Below are 25337 nucleotides of genomic sequence, written 5' to 3'. Positions count from 1 at the left end.
TTATCTTGAAATAAATTATAGAACTATGCTAAAAAAGTAGTTGGATTTGTACACAGTTTACTTTCCTGTTTTAACCTTATAACTTATAAATCAGAAGTGAGAATATCATCTCGCTTTATATTTTATTATTTTCATTTTTTCAAACTTAATTTCGACTGCAGTAGTTTTAAAAATTCATCTCTTGAGAACTTAATATATGGGTCAAGTGAAATAACCAAGTAAGGATCGGTACATTTGATAACCTATAACTGGATTAATTATGTCCTTTAAAAGGTTGTTGTCAATTAAATCATCAAAAAATGTAAAGATTTAAAATAGCAGATTGGGTTAATTTTTGAATAACATCTTTTCCAACAAAAGATATGTATTCAACACGCAAAAAACTCATGCAATCTATGCTCCCTTCCGTCATGCTTCAATGCAATAAACCAAGATACGATCAGATAGGTTGGTTATGTTGAGTAATGTCATTTTATTGGAAACCTCTATTTAGGCGAAGTACACGTAATTAACTACTGAACAGAATTTGTTTTAAATTTCACATATGAATTCTGCTTGTAAAAATACACAAGAAAATAAAAAAAAAAAAAAGGCTAACCGTTATCGTTTTTGAGATACGAGATGTTGAAATTAACAACATGATATGCCCAAAGAGACATAGACTATATAGGAAAAATCATGAAATTTGGCACGAATTTTACATGAGCAACATATTCTATTTCATTAGCCCACTGGTTTTTTTCAACAATACATAATTTAAAAATGAACGACAAATCGATTGATGTAAAGAAGGTCCTTAGCAATCGTGCTGGTTTTCATGCTACATCCTGTGGAAGTTTAATCTTTTGCAAAAAAATTAACAATAACGGCGACGTTATTGATGTCTACATTGAAGTTGTCATGCACAATTTCTACGCTATACAATTTATATATGAATAACGCTTTTAATAAACTGTTGAAAAGCGTGAGTGTGTATCAGCCGTTTTGATATTTATTACTAATGATAATTTAAAAGCGTATACTTTTCAATTGATTAGAAAATAAGCTGACTAAAATTTTAATGGATAATTTTGCTGTCCAAAAAATGCAAATCAGCCTAATGAATATTCTGCAATTGATGAAAGAAAGTTACTGTCTGTCGGCTTATAATTGTCAATTTCAATCATCATTATACTTTCATCCTTACTAAATTTAACAGTTGTCCGTACCTTTTTTTGTAATGGTTGATTTGTACTGATTTTACGAATCAAATATTAAAAGTTACAGATCGAGTTTGATTTGTCCCGTTGACATAATAACGAACCTACATATTTTTATCCTCACCATTTTCGGTGTTATACATTCGAGATATTGCTCACAATCTAGTCTACCTCTAAACCCATTCTGACTGCTTCACACACAATTTTCGCTACCGCTTCGAAATTGGAATTTGTAGATAATGAATAAGAAGAAATGTTAATTATTTCTATTTTCATCCTACAGGTGTTACTGTGTAGTTTCAGTTTCAATAATGATTCTTAGTTTAGATTTTACTTTCCCAAAATATTGCGGACGGAATAGAAGACACCCGTCAATATTTTGAACTTTTGAATAAAGTTAAATGCTGAAGTTGAATGACATAGCTTTTACTTATTCTGAGATAAGTTTTAGAGTGGGGTTCGTGTTCGTGCTCAATTTTAATTGTCTATGTACTTTTTTGAGTACGGATTTTGATGGTTCTTTTTTGTCGTCCTTGTTCCTCGACCATTAAATGTTGCACTGCTGTTCGATTACTTCATATCTTCGTAATTTTGTTTAAAGAAATATATGCTAAAACTTTCAATTGCATTTATAAACGTAATACTTAGCTTTGTGTCGATATAAAAACGAACATACAAATATCCATCTCGATCAATACACACACTCACATATTATCATGTCATTCGTTCGGTACAATTTTTTGCTAACACTGTAAGTATTTAATATAAACGGGTTTTCCAAAAAATATTGCGGGGTCATTGCTGGTTGGATTTTAACAAATTTTGTACCAATAAAAGCAGAATTGTCACAAGTTTGTTTGTTTATTTGGTTATATTTTAATTTTCTGATGATATAATCATAAGTTTTATTTAGTACCCTATGTGGTGAGTCTGAAACGGTAACAGAGATTAAACTAACAATAGGATACTCAGATTTCTGATTGGAGTCTTTCTGATCACCTCTTTGAAGTTTTGAGACAGCACAGTCATACTTGTTTGGACTCATGAAAACCACATGAAGTCATTTCTCGATTGTTTGGTAATTTTTTCTTTTTTGGAGTAAGGGAGATAACTGGCGTAACTAATGACGCACGTTTTTTTTTTTATCCCGAGTTCCGCTAGAGTCGTGCAATTACTTCCCTACACATTCTCTACTAGTAAGACAAATATATTAACAAGCCTTCGATAGTTGTTTTTTACACAATCTGTAATTTTATTGTAAAAAAGAGCAAAATAGGCATTGCTGCCTTCATATGGAGTATAGCTCTCATTTGGTACGATATTTCTTAGTTTGTGTTTCTATCATGATTACCTTGGTAGAGGGTTGCTACTTACAAAAAAAACCTATTGAAATAAAGGTTTCAAATGGTAAAGTTGAAGTCATCCCTTCTAAAGCTTTACAGACGCCATTAGGAGTTGGTTGACTGTTGAGGAATATTTGTATCACAAATAAGTTCTAATGGTCATAACCATAATCCCGTCCACTTTTGCTCGATTTTAATAACATCGAATGATACTTATTACCGTATTTGAACTTACCAGCAGCAACATGATGGGTGCCATAAGTGAAGAACGATCTGCTTACCCTTCCTTCCTTCAAAGAGAGAGTTGATTTTAATTGATTGCGACATTTTGTGTGATGTGGTGAATGAAATATATTCTCGTACATATACAAAATGTCTTTGTTTTAACCAATAAAACTAGAACTTTGGAACGACTTATCTTAATTTCATTACCAAATGTAGTTTGTCTTCATTAAATCTCGCATAGCGAAAAACAAATGAAGGATTCAAAACACCCTAATTTATAAGATAATATGGTACGGTATAACATAAAAAGTAGTTTCAGAATCGTTTTTGAGAGAAAAGAAAAAAAGAATTAATGCATTGCCAATAATAGAAAACGATGAATTAGATAAACATTTCTCGTTAACTACTTAATTACTGCAGGCATGAAAAACGTTCATGCAAAATATACAAGTATATATTTTTATAACGATAAACCCTGTCGTAAATGATGATAATCTTTGCAATGCAGTCATGTCAGTATCATTAAATAAACGAAAAAAAAATACGACAGACTGTCACTATGACGTGCTGACGTAATGTCACAAAAGCATGGGTTCAAATGCCACTGAGATAAAATATAAACAATTTATGATTTTAACCCTGTATAACCGTAGTTGATCCCATTAAAAAAGCCTGTCTTAAATTGTTATCAACTAAGAGGTAAATAATGGAATGATATTAAGTTGACTGCTTTATATGCCTAATAAGCATTTTCATCCTTCAACGACAGAAAGAGTACAAATAGCAGATCTATCAGTACTGTGCTAAATTGCAGACGAAGTATATGTAATGCGTTATGTAAGTTTTTTTTATAAACCCTTGCTTTCCCGATGGGGAACGTCCGTCGTTTAGTGGTCACATATTTAGACGTATATATATGTATACAAACCTAAGGAAAAGGTTGGATCAATTGTTAACTCACAACAATGTTAATTCATCAACAGTTATTTAAATGTTTTTGTACAAAACTTTATCATTTCTTTCAATACCAGTAAAAATTGATTTCGATCATTTTTTCCGGCAAAATATTTGTTTACATGTTCAATGACTAAAAAAGAGCTTTCATATACCAAGGGGACTTTCGACCCCGACCCCCCCCCCCCCCCCCCCCCACCCCAAACAAAAACGAGGGTGTCCTCAGGTACTACGTCAGGGTTAGCAGATCCTGCTCTACATGTGGCACCCATGATGTTGCTCATGGTAAGTACAAATAGGGTGATCAGTTTCATTGGGTGGTGTCACAATCTAGGAAAAGATTAAGGTTCTTCTACATCCTAGGGTTGGCTTTCAAATATTCGGCTTATGGTGTTTTTGATGAAGGTTTTTCCAGAAACGCGCATGAAACTTACAAAGTGTTGTCTTCATTTTTTTTTTACATTTTAAATCAGATTAATGAAATAATGAATCACGTTACAATGATACCAAAGAATGTGTCAAAATCTTTAAAAGAATTTGTGATTTCAAAATTACAAAATCCGTCGGAAAGTACAATAATTAACCATGCATGTATACTTAAATTGAATTATGGACAAGGCATACTTAGTTCCAATGTATTACATTCCATAAATTTGATAACAGCGCAGTAAAAGGTATATATCTGTAGGTATGAAGTTAGTTATTCGATAGATATAAAACTTATGCATGTTCAATGTTTAAAGATACTCTATCATAAAAGAGAGGCGGATGATACCAAATGGATATATTTACTGATAAGTCGAAGACAAACTGACAACGCCATGACAAATAAAGAAAATCGACCAAAAGACAAACAACAGTCTACAAAATACAACACAGAAAACTAAAAAGTGAGCCACACAAACCCTAGCAGAAACCAGGGGGTGATCATTGAGAATCAACCTTTTTAATTTTTGACAAAATAATTAACTTTTCTACGGAAAAAATGTCATGAAACCAAAGGAAAACTAATTACGCTCTTCGGTTCTTCGCGGATATAACATTCAGCATGTTTAAAGAGTAAGCATAAACTAACCACGGCATAGATAAACAGAAAACAAATGATAAAATCTATAAAAGGTTCTACTACTTGACCAATTTGCAATGTCCATGACTTCTTTGAACAACACACCAGATCCACAAACAAGGGAGGTTGAAGTACTTCTAAATAAATGAGTTGACAATTGTTCAACTCCTGAACGTCTAAAATTCACTTAAAGCTATCTGGCTAGAGTGCTGGTTGTTACGATATCAAAAGTTCTACATGAAATAAACGAATTGTCACATTTCCAAACATTCCTTGTCCTCTTGACATATTCCTTTAAAGTTGGATGTACATAACTCTGATATATCATATTTGATAAAAATAAATGTTAAGTAATGGCACTCTTGGCCTTTAGTTCTTAAGAACTTTTTGAATAAAAAAAAATTAACATATCAATATATTTTGGTATGAATCGAATATCTAGTGCAATTTTTTGAGCTCTAGAAGCCGTTGTAAATGCCGCAAGTGCTATCGCTTTCAAAGTTAGCATCTTTAACGATAAATTTGCTCAAGGCATTAACAACCTCAAAAAGTTATGACTTCAGAAATATCCCATTTAAAGTAAATTTTTGTTTTGGAGGGTTAAAATTAAAATAACCTCTGAAAAACTGGGTAATTCACCGAAGTGAAGCCAAGATATATCAATGTTTGAACTAATAGATTGGAATGTATTAATAAGAGAATATGACAACTTTCTTTTCACTATAGTGGTTAAAATTTCTATAACGTCTACACCAGACGGTTAAACTAAACTAGTATTTTGTTCATGAATACAAACTGTCCCCTCTTCCCCAACAATACTGATACTGTTATACTGGTACGGGCCTCTATGAGGACAAGATAGTAGATATTTCGAGTCTTGATAGACCTGAATTTTCCGACAATTTCCTAATACAACACATGCGACAAGTACAAGTTTTCTTGACAGTGGATAATACTCCATTGTATCTTGGCAATCTAATAGGATTACAAATCATAGTTGAAGTCAGGTAAGAAGAACTAATTTTGAGTAGGCAAAAAGGGCGCAATCAAAATAGCTCTTTGAACTTTAATTTTATCTGTAATTTGTTTTATTTGAAACTCTCCCTGTTAAAGAAAATGGAAGAACATTGTATGGTTCAAACTTTATCCATGACAAAGTAAAGGCATCTGTACTCATTGTTTCTTGATCATAAATCCAGGATACAGCAAAAAGATCCACATTTGGAGTAAATATTTGTGAACAAAATCCTAACATAGATAGATTTACTAATTTTACATTCAAGATTACCTTGAACTGATTTAATTCCAATGTGGCATTGACTACAGTTTAAGAAGAAGGCTTTTTAAGCAAAAAAAAAACCAAAAAAAACAGAATTACAATTACTCAAAAAGATCATGTGACAGATGGATTCTTTATCTGTCTAACGAACATCAACTGTTATTTGTTCATAATAAGCACCCCATCCCCTTAAAAAGGCATCCGTTTCTATCCAGAACAGATTATTTTCAAGTTTGATAGGTCTTTAATTAAATATTCTTTAAGTTTTTGAACCAACAATTAATTTATCGTTTCCTTTTTTCAGACAGAATTAAGACTTTATAATTTTTATTTAAATCTTTTGAAACTTTTTATCTGATTCCTCTCTGACTCCTTATAATGTAGAAATGTAGATGTGCGTGCAATACAGGATTAAATACATGTACAATCGATCCAAACAGCTTTGAAAACTTCCTCAATTTTCTCATGAGTCAAGAAGACTTAACATTTGACAGTATCAATAAGTAAACAAAAGAAAACTACACGTTAAGCTGGAATTAATACAGATGTTTGATATTGACTGGAAAATCGACTTTTTATTAACATTGCCATTATTAAGACTTCTTTGGAGCAATTTTGATAATCTTGATTCATCAAAAGCGAATCATCAATATAATAGCAACATATGAAGCCAATCTGTCTAAACAGAGCATAAACATGTTTCAAAACTTTTGTTTAGACCCTTCGTGCAGAAGAAATATCAAATGGTAAAACTATAAATCAATATAAATCATCTTTCCAGTAAAAGCATAGATATTTAATTAAATTTTTGTGTATTAAAATGCTGATATAAGCATCTTTCATGTCACAGCAACAATCGTTTTTTTTCTGTACCAGGTCTAAAACATATGTTAAATATTCCTGCTTAAAATGGTGATATTCTATAAATTCCTTGACTTTTCTTCAATTGATGACTAAACGGAGACAATAAATTTCTTTCGCCACTAAAATTATTTTTGAAACACATTCGTCTCTACTTTCTTGGTTTTTTCAATTGCTCTTTTTCAAAAGTTTTTCGCTTGTTTACTTATTTACTTATTCAATTTCTTATGTACAATACGAAATAGCCTTTGGTTTTCTATATTGTACTGGCTTTTTGAAGAATTATATCCTTTATCCTTCAAGAACATGATGTATCGAGTTGTCAGATGTAAATGTTTTCCAGAAACTAGTAGTCTCAAATAGGTAGTACAAATATTCTGCTGCTTGTCGCTTCCTACAGCAAAAGGGCTAACTTCCAGACATGTTTCTCCAGTAAGACCACGAAGCATCAAGGCTATTGGGGATCTTAGTTGGATCCTCTAGTTCACTAATTCTTGGCATAACGTTGTCACCAAAGAGATTTATATTAACTGGTAAATCATGAGATCAAATTGTCTTATATCTGGGATTAAGATATCTTCTGATATAGTAGCGCCTTTTCATAGACAAATTATAGAAGGCATTGCCCATCAGGCTAATTGAGTCTGATAATTGACTCTTTGCTATTGAAGAATTCAATGGTTATCTATTAATGGCCAACTGAGATGCGAAATTAACAATAGGCACCATGCCTGCCATCATAGACTTTTGAACTTCTTGTAGTTATACCTCACTAGAACGAGCTTGCCTTTGAATGTGTTCCCAAATATTTTTATTCACCCTGGATACAACAATCAAAGTGTAATTTTCGGCTTTGAATGCCTTTTAGTATATCATTCATACAATATTTATAAGAGTTAATAGACAAGGCAGCATTGACTGCTTTGGATAGACAAGTCCCTATTTTGGACCATTTTTCTCTTTTGTTTTGAGCTGAGGAATGTTCCAGTCAGCATCTTAAAGGTTTTTCTCGAAAAACTCAACTTTGTCAATTTCACTATTAGGCTTATCAAAGGCTCGCTGACGAGCATATGCTGGGTAAGCGCCGATATTAGGTGGTATTATTAAACACAAGCTAGGGGTATAACTAGTTGATAAATAATCAATATCAAATTCATTAAAGTAATATGAGCGAATCGGATCGCTTCCGACATCTTGATCGCCCCAGGTACTTAATTCTGACATGGGTGTAGGTATTTGTACCATTTCCTATTGTTCTCAACACCCAATTGTTCCATGTACCACACATTACTTTTTGTAATGAATTACTTTAGATACTAACGGAAACGAAAGGTACAATACCCACGGAGTTCGCCGTCCAATAGCGGGAATAAAATACCGGTAACTTGTGATTGTGAACATTAGCAAACCAGTCTTTCTTGTGGCATTCCCATAGGGAATCTTAATACGCAAATAATTGCTCACCAACAACACAGTCGTCGTTATCAATGATACGACATAATTTTATGTAATCCGCATTCTGATTGAAATTTCTAAGAACCCATTTTGCATCGACGGATATATGATGTGTCAGAATATTGTCAAAAATTGCACAGGGCAACATCCTGTAATTCAGGTTTTATGCTTTCATTAGCAACCATTTTATTCGTTCATCTTTCAAAATATCTACCATAGATAAAAGAATAAGTTTGATGGCATTGTGCTCTTTCCATTTAGAACTCTGAGCAGTCTCACATTCACTAATCATACCACGACCTATATACATAGGTGTTTCTACAATACAACTATCATATCCTTTATTACTGTAAACTATAGACTTGCTCCTGATAACACGATACACATATTCGATGCAGCAATCCTTAAAGTATAAATGCTTAAATGTTTAGAAATGATATAGGCGACATTGCCAATAACATATGCAATTGATACTAGTTATCGGACTAAACAGTCAACCAATCTAGCATTAACTTTGCTGTATTTTGATATATAATCATAATAATATTCAATGTCATCAATAGTTTTTATAATCTTATGTCTAATGAATTCATTTACCTGGTATGCTTACAATACCTCGTCAAGTGTCAAATGAATAACGCAATTCCAAATTTTTCCTTAGTGGACCACTTAGATTGTTTGTATTTGGGAACAAAACCACCCATGATTAAATCTAGTTTAACTTGTTCAGACACAGTTTTACAAGTATGTGTGCGTACTTAAACCATCGTCTAAGTACATTAAAGCTTGTTTACCTTCACCCCTGCATTTCCTTACATGTTGTCTGGTGATCTCGGTTAAAATATAACAAGCTGAAGAGTTTATAAGTGGTCTGGTGATCTTGATAAAAATATAACAAGCTGAACATAGCAATAGTGGAAGGACTATATTACTTTACAATGTTTTCAAACATCCATGAAACCCTTAAAATTCTGTATGAGGCATACCAATGTCTATATGATGATATGCTGCCACAGCGTTAAACTGGAACAGAAAGATTGTTTGTAATAAATTGCAGGCATATGCGAATATTTTCAAATTTTACACTAGTTTTCCAAAGATGTTTATTAACATGTCTGACATCTAAAATGAAACGTTTCTTTTCGACACACAGAAACTGTATGTGGACTTACAATCCGCAGTTGAATATCACATTCTTGAATCAAGCCTCTTATCAAAAGATCGTGAACAGCTCCTGTGACAATCTCCCTATGAATGCTTTCCGATCGATTTGTTTTGTAACAATATTGACGATGGAGTACTGTAAAAAGAAATATTGTAACCGTTCCAAATGGTGTCCAAAATTAAATCATAACATTCTTTAATTTTTCAAATTGAATAGTAATTTTTTAGCCTTTCCATATAATAATGTTTGTCTGACCTTGTGCATACTCGTAATAATCATTAGTGAGATTATAACATTCATTAATCGAAAAACCTGATGCAGTGGTATCAGATTAATAATTAAAACTATACTGATCTTTATGAAGTCTGTCTTATTCTGATTTCGACATGGTGCTTGATCATTGTTAAACTGACATCGGTTTCCCTAGTGCTGGAAAAATCCACACATATAACAGGCTCATTGTTATTGATTTTGATATCCACTCGTGATGGTTTGAGCATGGTACAAGGCTTGTCCGTTGAACCATGACAAGGGGTAACAAAAGGGGTGTTTTTTTCTTGAAAAATAACAACGAATTGGGAAAGCGCACAAGATACAGAACTGTTGTTAGGCTTAGCAGCAGCATGTTTTCCCTTTTGAATTGCGTTAACGTAACGTCCTGTTTTCTGCCTTATTAATTCTGCTCTCATCGTCAGAGTCGATTGCCACTATATTAGTTTCGTATTGCTGAACATTCTCCTATTTCCCGTCGCTGCTATCGGCGATCTTAATTAGTTTGTTTCGCTTTTCTGTCTTATCAATAACTTCCGTGATATTATCTCTTGCATATTTAAGTGCTAATGTGAATTGTGTAAGTATAAACACAATTCATGGTGTAGAAGAAATTGAACTCGTAATTCAGTTTTAACTTTTTGACTTAGGAATCAACACAAACAGTAGACCTGTGAATGTCTTGCCTTCAATCGGAAATGTTTTTCCTTAAATTAGCATTAAATTTTGTTGGCAATTTTAACAGCTTGAATTAAACCTCTAAGCAAAACCTTCTGGTCCTGAATATTTGACTTCTCATTTTCAGGCATTATCAAAAATTCTTCCAAGTTGTTTAGGCCAGATCGATCTGGCGCTGTCTAAATGACTGAAACCCTCATTTCGTCGGGAAAATGACCGTATGATAGGTACGACACCTGTACATCTAGACATCAGCAAATAATTTCACTCTAATTCACAACGTTCATACATGTAATTTTTTTAAAAGAAGAATGGCATTCTGAATTAAAGCTGACAAATAATTCGGTAACAATAACAGACATTGCTCACCTCTTCTGCTGAACTCCTGAGATAATAGAACAACTGATTTATATTACCCGTTTAGTATTTTCAATACAAAGATTGTTTTACACTTTTAATTTAAGCTGAAGACACATTTATTTATTACATACCAATAATGCTAAGTCTTAAACCGTTAATACCGTTAATCGTTTGTACGCTAAAACCAAATTTTACTCCTTCTGATTTATCTTTGCAAATGTATTGCACCAATAAAATTGATTTTGAATGCGTTGCTATAACGATTTTTGATTTTTGAATAACAAGAATCATTGGAACACTTAATTAAAAACGACAAGAACTAAGTGATTGCAAACTAATACTGATAGCATTTCCTGCAGAAAATGCACCGTGGAATAGAAGAACTACAGACTGAAAATACTAGTCTTGAACTAGTATTTTTCAAAAAAAAGAAGAGAAATTGGCACTAGTAATAAAATTTGACAAAAGGTTGATAATTGTATACTAATGCAGGTGACATTTATGATATATACAGTTTATTTTGAGTTACCAAATTTACTGATTTATTATACTGGTACATTATTTTCAATTAGAAAAATTAAAAGTAGACACTATTTATTTAAGTAATCGAAAATAATAGTAACTGTAAATGATTACATTATATTCAAGTCAATCCGTTCATAGAAAGCAACTCTTCTTTTTAGTGATATCGGCATTTTTTCCTGATTCATGGTTGACTTTCACTGAAAGAACTACTTCTAGAGAGCCCGGGGTCGTTGACATTTGCTCAAAACAGCAAATATAATATTATTACAAAAATTAATTTGGTCCTGCATAATGCTTTGAAAACAATACAAAGGGAACTTTGTGTGAATGACTTTCTATAATCTCATAACAACTGGGTTAATATATATATTGTTGTTCGGTAAATTTCAGATCCAGGACATCTAAACAAAGATTTATGATACGCCTTACTGTTGCTGCTGGTAGAAGTCTTTAGGAAATCAAGACGGATCGCGTTTCATCGATTTATGTAATGTTTTCTGGATTGAAGGTTAAGACGATTTGGTAAATAATCCTGTAGAATTCTCTATCGTGGATAGTTGACATTTTTGAAATGAGCTTCAATAGAAGGTTTTTCAAAGTAATCAAATGTGGGTACAAAACACGCATTTCGAAAATAATAAGTAGCTTTTTTCTGCTATATTTTTTGTTTTCTGGTTATTTTTATAACCAACAACTCGACAAACCTACGATAACGAATACCTCAAGAGATAACCGACCTCAAATTATATTAGGGATTTTAAGTCGAGAAAAGAATTATCATTTTCGGATTACTCAAAGAGACACTTGGATTAAAACAATGTTACGTTTACAGAATGCATTACCTTTCATAATAACATATAGATTTTTGTTAGACAACCAATCTTTTGAGTCAATCAAAGAAAATAACTTGCACAAAGACATATTGTATTTAAATATATCATTCAATAGACGAACTGTTAAATTTGGTGAGAAAATGTACTTGTGGTGGAGATATATCCATAAGGTGTTTCCATACGCTCTTATGGAATGATGCATCAGCTACATTCATACAATGATCACTTGGATAATGGGACAAATTATATTGGACCATAATTATAGAGTGAGCGAGAAATTCTTCGCATAGAGACTTTTTTCTCGCGGTTTTCTATATGTTGAGATATAATTTTCAAAATACGACGAATAACAAAAAAAAAAAGAAAAGAAAGAAGTTTACTGTTGTTCATAAATATGTCATAATTGTTTCGTTTTGTGTTTTATTTCTAAAGACCTACAACATCTTACATGTTTCCAACACAAGAGCTTCGTGTAGCATTTTTACGAAATTAAACTTCAGCGATTTTCGTGGTTTTAGATGTATGAAACCTACATTTATCAAAACCTTCATAAGTACTAGATGGGACAGTTTTTAATAATTTTTATTATTATTTTATTCTATCTTTTATTGGGTAGTCAAGGCTCCCTGTTGAAGGCCGTACTTTGAACTATAATAGTTTACTTTTACAAATTGTGACTTGGATGGAGAGTTGTCTCATTGGCACTCATACCACATCTTCTTATATCTATATATGTTAAAAGACACTTCAAGGTCAAGGAAAAGGTACGATGCAAATCAAAATGATCTTCGGTATCAAGTATCGAACCCACATAAATTAGTCTGAATTGAGAATGACAGTCAGAATAAAAAAACATTGTAAAGTAATCTAGTCGAAACCCAGAGCTTGTTATAGGTTACACAAAGTAATCGATATTTGGTAGAGGTAAACGAAAGGTTGGAAAATGTTCCAAGGCCGTGCTTCAATACATTTATGCTGAAAAAAGTTGACAAATCCTTTTTGGAGATAATTCCGCCCGAATCTGACTCGAGTCTGCTATTTACATTCCTGAAAACTGTAAGTCGCAGAGACGTTAAGTCTTCCTCTTTGGACTTTTTGACACCTTATCTTGTGAAAATTTAAATGTTCAAATTTCTGGGTCATCATGACCTCATGACTTTAACCATTGTCGGATGTTTAGCGTACAACCGTACATGTAATAGTAATAGTAAGAAGAAATAACATGGTAATATAATTTGTGTTTGCTAAACATTTTTGGGGCTCAAGAGTCCCTAAGGAACATCAAACATACATTTTGTTATACACTGACCGAAAAGAAATGACACTTCCTAAAACTGAAATAAATCCTTCGAGAATTCAAGAAATATCGGAAGTTACCATAACTCGTACACATTTAGAGACCTAATGTCTTTTTCAATGGGTTCCGCGGCATTTTGCTTAGACATTTAATGTTAATATGAAAGAAATACAAAACAAATTGATGAACCAAAATTTTTGGACATGAAATTGCAAAAGTTTCTTCAACCGAGATAATCAAAATCAAATGTTCAGAAAAGGAATTAACAGTTTACTCATATGGGACCGTATGTCTTTATTATCTTACTCAGTAATATATGACCTTACTATATGTAACAAATCATTCAGAAAGACATTTGTTAAAATATTTCTGGTTTGAAAGTAACTTCCGTTGACACAATTGGCTGATATTGATATATTTGTGATTCAGTGCAAAATGTTTTCTTGATGACCAGAATTTTCACTACAAAAGTTAATTTGCGGAAGGTTTTACTATTCATCTTATTCATCGTACGACAGCTGTCAATTTAACATAAAAGACGATTCAGTTATAAAAACTAAAGATAACTGACTAATGTCTAGTTAGGCAAGACGCGTGCTTCGTCTTGTTTTAACTCACCAGTGGCGCTTGAATAAATTGAGTATAAAACTGTTTTTATGATTGCCGGAAAAGAATTTTTGACAGGTCTGGTACTGAAAGTATGTTAGGAGGAAGTCAATTTTGACTCGTATTACCCCGTTTGAATTTTAACTGTCTGAAGTAAAGTTTTGTGCTTGAACTGCTTCTTCTTAAAGTAAATCTGTGATTTTTTTGTATTAATTAGTTAAATATAAAAAAAATAAACACATCAAGACTGCATTAACATACCACAATAACGTGAATTGAAATTAAAATGCATTAGGATGTACCTTAAAAACCCAGATAGAGTTATTAGTTACACTGCTAAGAGGCGAACGATCTTTGTTAAGGGTGCAGGCCTTGGTAACCTTAAAATTTTACTCTCGTTTATTTTTTTTTTTTATTTATACCATCGAAATAATATGGGTCTATGCTTCATCTGTCAAAGCCTTGTTGAAATTCACCGTTGCATTTTATGTTTCGGGTAAATTGGATATGACCAGTTTTGGGGTACCCTAAAGAGCGACCGAATAAACTAGTAGGCATACATTTTTGTGTGTTTTTGCACATGTTCTCCTAAGGAATACCGATGACTGTTAAAATGCGTAGTAGAAACATATTTTGAAATAAATAAAAATTGTCATGGTAATATGTGTAGCCTGAACGTAAATATATTAATAGATGGGTTAAAATCATTTATAAGGCAAATATTCTGGACAGCTCAGATAACACATTTATTATTCTAACTTTGCCAGGAAAAAAAATGTCGTTTAATTCTTGCAAAAATTTGATAAAAGAATTGTAGTTTGTAAACCTTGAAAATCAAAAACTTTGAGTGAATTTGAATGTTTGAAATTTTGAAAAACAAGTTGGCTTACAAGAAAAAAGGTTAACTTTTGGACAAAATTCATGTTTTCCCTACAAAACCTTTTACAGTCTCTCTCTGTATTATTTGTATGTGCCTAAGTGAAAATTTTGTTGTCCCAATAATAATTGTAGTCAGGTTTATAAGGAAAAACAGTAATGTTCAGTATGGGACGAATACCCTTGGGACGAATTGACATATCAACAACAGGTAGTTTCTCTCCCCGGACTACAAAATGCTCCTTGCATCAGTAAGAAGACGCTTTCAAAATTCAATGTTTTGACAGTCTGTCACTATCTAAGTACAATCTTTGTGCTAATATAGATTATCTGTCAGCATTAGCTTGTACTTGGATGGATGTTCAGATCATATCTTCAAGAAATATTGGCGTTTGGATTTAAAAACCAGTCTATTAACCAAAAGCTTAGCACTAAAACCTTATAACTTCATTATTCAATCCATTTTTTCCAATTGAATTTTTCCCAAACCTTCCTTTTATTTTATCTTAATGATGTCAAGACACTACTATGGTCGTTCTAAAAACTCCTTAGTACATATTTTTTTTTAAAAGGATTTCATGTATGAATGGTAATTTTCTACCTTTTCATCTTTGATTATTGAAGCTTTAAAAAATGTAGTTCCTTAATTTAATGCTTGGTGGCGTCTAACTTAACCAATTTTCCTAGATCTTCCTGCATCATTCTCACAGCCAAATATACTCAACATAAATGCTTGATTACTATTTCAATTACTGCTAGGTTAAAACGAACAAATGACTTCCAATACATCTATAAGAGTTATCTCCAATAGTCCAGGTCTACCCCTTTAAATGACAAACGTCCAATTTAACAAATGGATCTAAATCACCAAGGAAGCCAAGTATTCTTATGTCAAATTCTGATTTCTTAAAACATGTAGAAGTAGAAGTAGAATGAACATTTGTTAAAATATTTCTGGTTTGAAAGTAACTTCCGTTGACACAATTGGCTGATATTGATATATTTGTGATTCAGTGCAAAATGTTTTCTTGATGACCAGAATTTTCACCACAAAAGTTAATTTGCGGAAGGTTTTACTATTCATCTTATTCATCGTACGACAGCTGTCAATTTAACATAAAAGACGATTCAGTTATAAAAACTAAAGATAACTGACTAATGTCTAGTTAGGCAAGACGCGTGCTTCGTCTTGTTTTAACTCACCAGTGGCGCTTGAATAAATTGAGTATAAAACTGTTTTTATGATTGCCGGAAAAGAATTTTTGACAGGTCTGGTACTGAAAGTATGTTAGGAGGAAGTCAATTTTGACTCGTATTACCCCGTTTGAATTTTAACTGTCTGAAGTAAAGTTTTGTGCTTGAACTGCTTCTTCTTAAAGTAAATCTGTGATTTTTTTGTATTAATTAGTTAAATATAAAAAAAATAAACACATCAAGACTGCATTAACATACCACAATAACGTGAATTGAAATTAAAATGCATTAGGATGTACCTTAAAAACCCAGATAGAGTTATTAGTTACACTGCTAAGAGGCGAACGATCTTTGTTAAGGGTGCAGGCCTTGGTAACCTTAAAATTTTACTCTCGTTTATTTTTTTTTTTTATTTATACCATCGAAATAATATGGGTCTATGCTTCATCTGTCAAAGCCTTGTTGAAATTCACCGTTGCATTTTATGTTTCGGGTAAATTGGATATGACCAGTTTTGGGGTACCCTAAAGAGCGACCGAATAAACTAGTAGGCATACATTTTTGTGTGTTTTTGCACATGTTCTCCTAAGGAATACCGATGACTGTTAAAATGCGTAGTAGAAACATATTTTGAAATAAATAAAAATTGTCATGGTAATATGTGTAGCCTGAACGTAAATATATTAATAGATGGGTTAAAATCATTTATAAGGCAAATATTCTGGACAGCTCAGATAACACATTTATTATTCTAACTTTGCCAGGAAAAAAAATGTCGTTTAATTCTTGCAAAAATTTGATAAAAGAATTGTAGTTTGTAAACCTTGAAAATCAAAAACTTTGAGTGAATTTGAATGTTTGAAATTTTGAAAAACAAGTTGGCTTACAAGAAAAAAGGTTAACTTTTGGACAAAATTCATGTTTTCCCTACAAAACCTTTTACAGTCTCTCTCTGTATTATTTGTATGTGCCTAAGTGAAAATTTTGTTGTCCCAATAATAATTGTAGTCAGGTTTATAAGGAAAAACAGTAATGTTCAGTATGGGACGAATACCCTTGGGACGAATTGACATATCAACAACAGGTAGTTTCTCTCCCCGGACTACAAAATGCTCCTTGCATCAGTAAGAAGACGCTTTCAAAATTCAATGTTTTGACAGTCTGTCACTATCTAAGTACAATCTTTGTGCTAATATAGATTATCTGTCAGCATTAGCTTGTACTTGGATGGATGTTCAGATCATATCTTCAAGAAATATTGGCGTTTGGATTTAAAAACCAGTCTATTAACCAAAAGCTTAGCACTAAAACCTTATAACTTCATTATTCAATCCATTTTTTCCAATTGAATTTTTCCCAAACCTTCCTTTTATTTTATCTTAATGATGTCAAGACACTACTATGGTCGTTCTAAAAACTCCTTAGTACATATTTTTTTTTAAAAGGATTTCATGTATGAATGGTAATTTTCTACCTTTTCATCTTTGATTATTGAAGCTTTAAAAAATGTAGTTCCTTAATTTAATGCTTGGTGGCGTCTAACTTAACCAATTTTCCTAGATCTTCCTGCATCATTCTCACAGCCAAATATACTCAACATAAATGCTTGATTACTGTTTCAATTACTGCTAGGTTAAAACGAACAAATGACTTCCAATACATCTATAAGAGTTATCTCCAATAGTCCAGGTCTACCCCTTTAAATGACAAACGTCCAATTTAACAAATGGATCTAAATCACCAAGGAAGCCAAGTATTCTTATGTCAAATTCTGATTTCTTAAAACATGTAGAAGTAGAAGTAGAATGAACATTTGTTAGCTTGAAACTTGGTTCTTTCTCAGAGAATTCACGTTTACATATATGTTTAAACATTTTTTTTCCCTTTTATTCCTGAAGTTTCCAAATCTCATGCAACATTATGTGAGACACTTAATTGTATAGTACGTATAACTGTTGTCAATATTAATATAAATCTCACAAATTTCTTACTTTTAATAAAAGTAAAGTACTTGTATTCGAAATCAGTAGTATAAATCTGTACGGCGAATTGATTTTGTCATAAATCAGAATTCATGGTATCTCGAAATAAATCAGTAAATAGATATTATCCTGTAGTAACTTAAAAATAATAATGAGTCAATGTGGTTACTCGAAATGAAAATACAACAATATTGGTACACAATTTAAAAATATTTTGTCCACTTTTTTAAATAAGAGAGCCAACAATTACTTTTTTTGTTGAAAATAGTGCAGGGATATTTTAAATAAAAAAAGTGTGGGACCTCAAGATTGATAGATTTCAATAGCAGTAATGGTGCAAAGTTTCTAAATGTTTTGTCGGCTTTTACTAAAAGTGCCAACATTTCTAAATTTTATTGAAAAACAGGAAACAGGAGATTATGGTAGTTAAGTATTGACTGCATTACAAAAATATTTACCGGAATCAATTAACAAAAGCAATTTGCATATACTGCATTATACTATGTTGCGTGGCTGGCGATTTTGTGTGATTATCCATCGTGCATATCGATGATGGTCAGCGCGCCTTGATTAATGGCCGATATTTTCATCATATCAACATCTAGATAAACGTGATTTAAGTATATCAGTCCATACTTATCAAATGTTTTTCCTAAATCAAGAAGTTTGAAACTGTTCTCGTGCAAATCAAAAAGTTTAACGTCAACAGAACGCATACACGGTTCCATGAACTTATCCCGCCTAGATTGTCCGCATATCATTTTCAATTTCAAACTCCTCCCTCAAAATACAAACATGAGTGATGAAAGTTATATGTTTTGATAGATATATTAGTCTAAAAGAAAAACAACAATATACAAAACACAACATAGAAAACTAAAAACTTAGCAACGCGATTCCAACCAAGAATCGGGGAGATCTCAGGTGCTTCTGAAGGGAAAGCAGATCCTGCTCTACATGTGGCACTCGTCGTGCTGCTCGTGTAAGTACAAAACCGATGATAAGTCTAATTCGGATGGTCACATTCGGGAAAAGGAGGACGGCATTATGGTTACGACGATTGGAACATATCCATCGTCATTCGAAAACAGATATTCCATAACGGTCAACCAACTTGTGATGACGATTGTAAAATTTTCGAAAGGTTCACATTGTCAATTTCTAGTTGTAAGTCAAGATATGGGGCAGACTTCACTGTATCTGTCGTATCCTTTATGTCAAGTTCGATGGGATATATGCATTAAACATAGTCACTAAAAACCGCAATTTTTATACGTGTGCATGACCAACAAATTTCTTGGTAAAGGGGTCTTAATACAGCACAAACAACGTTTTCTAAAAGACAAAAAAAGTGACAAAGTATCCAACGCAATGATAGGTTTGAACGTTGTTTTCAATTTAGACTTGTTTATATTTTTTCGTTTGGGCTTGTATTATATTTGCCTTCCGGTTAATATGATTCGTTCATCCTATTTCGACTCTTTAAAATTCAAGAGTCTATCCTAAATTGAGGTAAATTATATGGCCTTCCATATACCGTTTCGATTCCTAACATCACTGAAGAGACATTAATTGTCGAAATCCGGATAAAATCTCCTTAAAAGTTTTTACTATATATAATATATATATCTGACATGTAAGATCCATTTTGTTACATCTGGTGATCATTTTATTTGGCAATCGCCAATGGCAGTCAGCAGGGTTTAAGAACATCCGTTGTTCGACCTGCTAGTCAAATGCGTTTTGTTAAAATATACTTTGTCACTTTTTTGGTGTTTTGGAAAATGTTGTTTGTGCTGTATTTAGACCCCTTTACCAAGAAATTTGTTTTTTGCATGCACACGTATCAAAATTGCAGTTTTTATCCAACGCAATCATAGGTTTGAACGTTGTTTTCAATTTAGACTTGAATATATATATATATACATATATAAAACGTCTAGATATTAGTCAACGATCTTTCTTACGAGGGCGCTGGATCGAAACGAGTAAAGATACATGTACATAATAAATAAATTATATAAACGCCTAAAAAGTGTACAAAACAAAAAAAGAAACAATAAATGCAAGTATCTATAAATATTTCCGGTAGCAGATATTCTTTATCAGTATGATTATGATGTAAAATAAATCATGTCAATCTATTCTGATTTAACTATAACAATCTTGAAATTTTTACAATTAAAACCGAACACAACAACGCTTGTACAATTCTAAAATTTCAAAAATGACGTACGTTATATAGGTATTTACAACAGAGACTGCATAGATATACTTCTAATAAAAATAGTAATGTGCGATATGAACTGGTACATTTCTGAAATTTCACAGGTGACAACAGTTAAGATATTACAACAATAATATCTTAACTGTCGTCACCTTTGAAATTTTAGAAATGTAAATGTAAACAAGCATTGTATGTTCGGTTTTAATTGCATAAATTTCAAGATTGTTATAGTTAAATCAGAATATATTGACATGATTCTTTTAACATCATAATTATACTGATGAAGGATATCTGTTATCCGAAATAATTATAGATACTTACATTTATTGATTCCTTTTTTTTAATATTGGTGTTGTTTTGTACACTTTTTAGGCGTTTATATATATATATATATAGACGGGCTAGATACAGTGCAGGCGATTTGGTGTCACTATATCTCAGTAGCATGAGTTCGAATCACGGCGAGGGAAGAACAAAACATTTGCGAAAGCAAATTTACAAATCTAACATTGTTGGGCTGATGTTTAGACGAGTTGTATATACAGAATGTACACAGCCATGTATCACCATCACTGCTGGTGATCCGATGGATAAATCTGTTGCAGAGTTGTCACTGGTTCAGACGTACTTATATTTATAATTATTTCTGTGACTGTATCTTGCATTAATTTGTAGGATCCTTTACAATAGATATTTCAGCTGATCTGTAACAATTCCATCTTCATGCCTTATATATCATGTACTGTATTACGACGCTAGATTGAAACTGACGAGGAAAGCTAACACCCGGCCACCGAAAGCTTTATTTTTGAGAACCCTAGGTGGTCGAGTGGTCTAGCGCGTCTGATACAGTGCAGGCAATTTGGTGTCACGAAATCTCAGTAGCATGAGTTCGAATCCCGGCGAGGGAAGAAAAAAAAAAGCAAATTTACAGATCTTACATTGTTGGGCTGATGTTTAGACGAGTTGTATATATATATATATATATAAACAATTCTAAATTGAAAACAACGTTCAAACCTATGATTGCGTTGGATAAAAACCGCAATTTTTATACGTGTGCATGTAAAACAAATTTCTTGGTAGAGGGGTCTAAATACAGCACAAACAACATTTTCCAAAAGACCAAAATAGTGAAAAAGTATATTTTAACAAAACGCATATGACTAACAAATAAAACATGACTGCCATTGGCGATTGCCAAATAAATTGATCACCAGTACAAAATGGATCTTAATATTAATTTAATACCAAACAGAAAACAATAAATTTGTGGAAAAGTTGGTTTACCAGAAACATGAGATGCAAAAATTTTTTATACACCATATCCGGTATATATATATATATATACCAACAATGTTAGATCTTCAAATTTGCGTTAGATCTAACATTGTTGGGCTAAATTTGAGACGAATTTTATACATATGTATTATGGTGTTAGCCCTGTATAACCAATTGTTATCCAATGGGGAATGTCTGTCATAAAGTTGTCATATGTTTAGACGTGTATATATATATATATATATATGTATAGTAAATATACATATATATAAGTCTAAAGATTTGCACAATGGTACTAATATAAGATGGTAATATACGAAGATGATGTTATAAAATCGTGTTGACAAATATTTCGGCTTAACAAATAGCCTTCGTCCATATATATATATTTCTCGTATCAAACATAAGCTGAAAGAACTCGCCAAAGAATTTGTTTTTGTCCCGACTGATAAGACTGCCAATAATATCATTATTGTTTGACGTAAATTTTACATTCAGGTTTGCAAAGGGAAATCACGAATTCACCAACATTTCAACTGACTCCATTTTCGGAAAATGACATCTGTAACGAACATAAACTTTCAGCTACCTCTTAACAAACAGAACCAAATACAAAAAAAGTTCCAACTATGTACTGGCTTCCGAAGCTGCACAAAACACCTTACAAATATAGATTTAGTTCGTCTTCAAGCCATTGTTCCATACTAAACTGTCTATTCTACTTACTAGTACACTTGGTACAATTAAAAACCTGGTAATAAATTATTCAAATAAGGCCTTTGAAAATAGTGGAATTAATTACTTTTGGAGTGTCAAAAATTCGTTGGAAGTACTTGATAAATTGCATGCTTATATTGGTGATTTCGAATCTGTTCAAAGTTTTGATTTTTCTACCCTATATACCTTACCCTCATTAAGAAAAAAATCACACGCCTAATTCAATGGGCATATAAAAAGTCAGAATGCGATTATATATATGCTCAAACTCTTTTAGCTCATTTTTTTAGTAACAACAAACAAAAGAACCATGTCAATTGGACCTGCTTTGATACGATAACTGCACTTGAAATTTTACTAGATAACATTTTTGTTCGCTATGGAGATTCCGTATATCGTCAAGTTATCGGGATTCCAATCGGGACTTACTGTGCACCACTTATTGCGGACCTGTTTCTGTATTGTTATGAGTTACAATTTATGACTAAAATCAGCAAAGCCTCATCGAAACAACATCTGATACAAAAATGTAATAACACTTTTAGATATTTGGATGATATATTGGCTCTCAATAATGACTTTAGTATGTACACTAAAGAGATTTATCCTGCTGAACTGACTTTAAATAAAGCTAATACTAACAATGAACACTGCCCTTTCCTGGATCTTGATATCTATATCTTTAACGGGAAGCTTAATACCAAAATTTACGAAAGAAGAGATGATTTTTCATTTCCTATTGTTAATTATTCATTTTTAGATGGTGACGTTCCATTGTCACCATCTCATGCTGTTTATTGTCATTTATCTTAGTTTCTTCTGATATTTATTCTGAAATCGGACTCGGACTTCTTTAAACTTAGTTTTACTGTGCGGATTGCTGTGTGTTTGTTTATTCCACATTGGCAAGAGGTATAGGAGGAGGGTTGAGATCTCACAAACCATGTTTAACCCCGCCGCATTTTTGCGCCTGCCCCAAGTCAGGAGCCTCTGGCTTTTGTTATTCTTGTATGTTTTTTTTAAAATTTAGTTCATTTAGTTTCAGTTTCACTGAACTAGTGCACCTCCGGGTGCGGGATTTTCTCGCTGTGTTGAAGACCCATTGGTGGCCTTGGGCTGTTTTATGCTCTTTGGTCGGGTTGTTGTCTCTTTGACACATTCCCAATTTCCATTCTCAATTTTATATATATGAAAAAAATAAGGCTGAAAATGCACTAAATATTTATTTTCAATATGAATAATCACATTTTGTCTATTAAGACATCAAATTGTTCTAAAACGTTCTCCATAATTTACTTCCGGTTTCACTGTTTCACAGATATTCGTGGATATGGTAGCTTTGGGTCAGGGGTATCGTCTTTTAGCGACATCATTATTAAAAACGAAAGTTAAAAGTAACAATATAGAACCGCCTTCCTGATTCTCATTTTATCGATTTAATTTTGGACGTTATTTGTTAAGAAATTATTTTCATTATTAATTCTATATTGGTTCCGTTGCTTTATCTGAACACTGATAAAATGGAAAAATAAAGAAATTTGGATGATTTGATCCGGCGCATAAATCAATATGTTCGCTAAGTGGAACATTTCTTGTACTTGGGACTTGAATTTGCTGTCTATGTACTATCATTCGTTTTCTAATCGTGTTGCCGGTTTGTCTAATATAATTTTCTTGACAACCACTGCAAGTAATATATTTTATTTATATTGATTTTTTTTTTGTCATATAGCTCTTCAACTGTTTCGGTTTTTATACATTCTCGGCTTCAAATATTCGGCTTTGAGCGTTCTCGATGAAGGTAAATCCAGAAAAGCGCTTCGGACGCATGAAATTATTTAACGTGTTGTTTTTATTTTTTTATAATATATAAAAGGTTTTCCGATGCACATGTAAGACTGTTCTTGATTTTTAAAATGTGTCCGGATTTAAAAACTATTTCTGTTCCTTTGGATAAGTATAAACAAGATTCACAATTTGGTCGTCCACATTTTTGTAGCTTTGGTTGACTATTTTCAGTTTGGAATGTCGCGCGAGTCAGCAACTTTTTCAACGATTTCGGTTGCCGTTTACTTTTAATTACTTTATGCGAATTAAAAAATTTCTACACCCTCTGACCGCTCTGTAAAAATGTTAAATTATTATGTATTGTATTGTACGCTTCATTATTTCTGGGATTGTGAGTTGAAATGTTCGGTAAAACGTTTTCTTTTGAAGTTGATTTAGTTTTTTTAGTTCCTGTAAGCTAAAATATTTTGCAAAATTTTTTCGCTACAATCCCAGAAATAATATATATATTTATGTATATATATATATATATATGTTGTTTTCAATTTAGACTTGTATATATAACAACAACAACAGATGTATGTATAATCGGTAATAATACTTAATACACGTTATTTTTTTTGTTAACATGTGTTTCGTTTTTTATCAATTGATACTAAAAACTGTATACTGTAAACCGAGAATTTTCGCGCCGTCATTATTTCGCGATTTATGAACATAATCTGAATTCGCGCCGTTTTTAATCGCGATTTCCCTGTGTCCAATATAAATATTTTCATAAATGATTTAGAAAGCTTTACACGTATTGTAAATCAAGTGATAAAATCAATCAGAAATCATTTGTTTTCGGTTCATTCATGTTAAAGGAGATTAAAAGTTGTGTCATGTTTGCTTGTAAAAACACATACACAATAAACAGAAAAGAAGACTCAGTTAAGAGTGAATTAAATAAAATGCTGTCGGGATTTATGCTGAGTGAATTAAATAAAAAGCTGTCGGGATTAATGCTAATTAATCGACCTTTTGATCTGATTAATCTGTGTAGCAGATTCAACGAGGAAATACTTTTAAAACTGATTGACAGGTGTCATTTACATATTTGTAACGAGTGTTGTTTACATAACAATATCCGTAATGTCCGCTTGCTTGAGATGTC

The sequence above is a fragment of the Mytilus californianus genome, unplaced genomic scaffold, assembly GCF_021869535.1.
Source record: "Mytilus californianus isolate M0D057914Y unplaced genomic scaffold, xbMytCali1.0.p SCAF_1, whole genome shotgun sequence".
In the NCBI taxonomy this organism is placed as follows: domain Eukaryota; kingdom Metazoa; phylum Mollusca; class Bivalvia; order Mytilida; family Mytilidae; genus Mytilus; species Mytilus californianus.
This window is presented reverse-complemented; position numbering follows the sequence as displayed.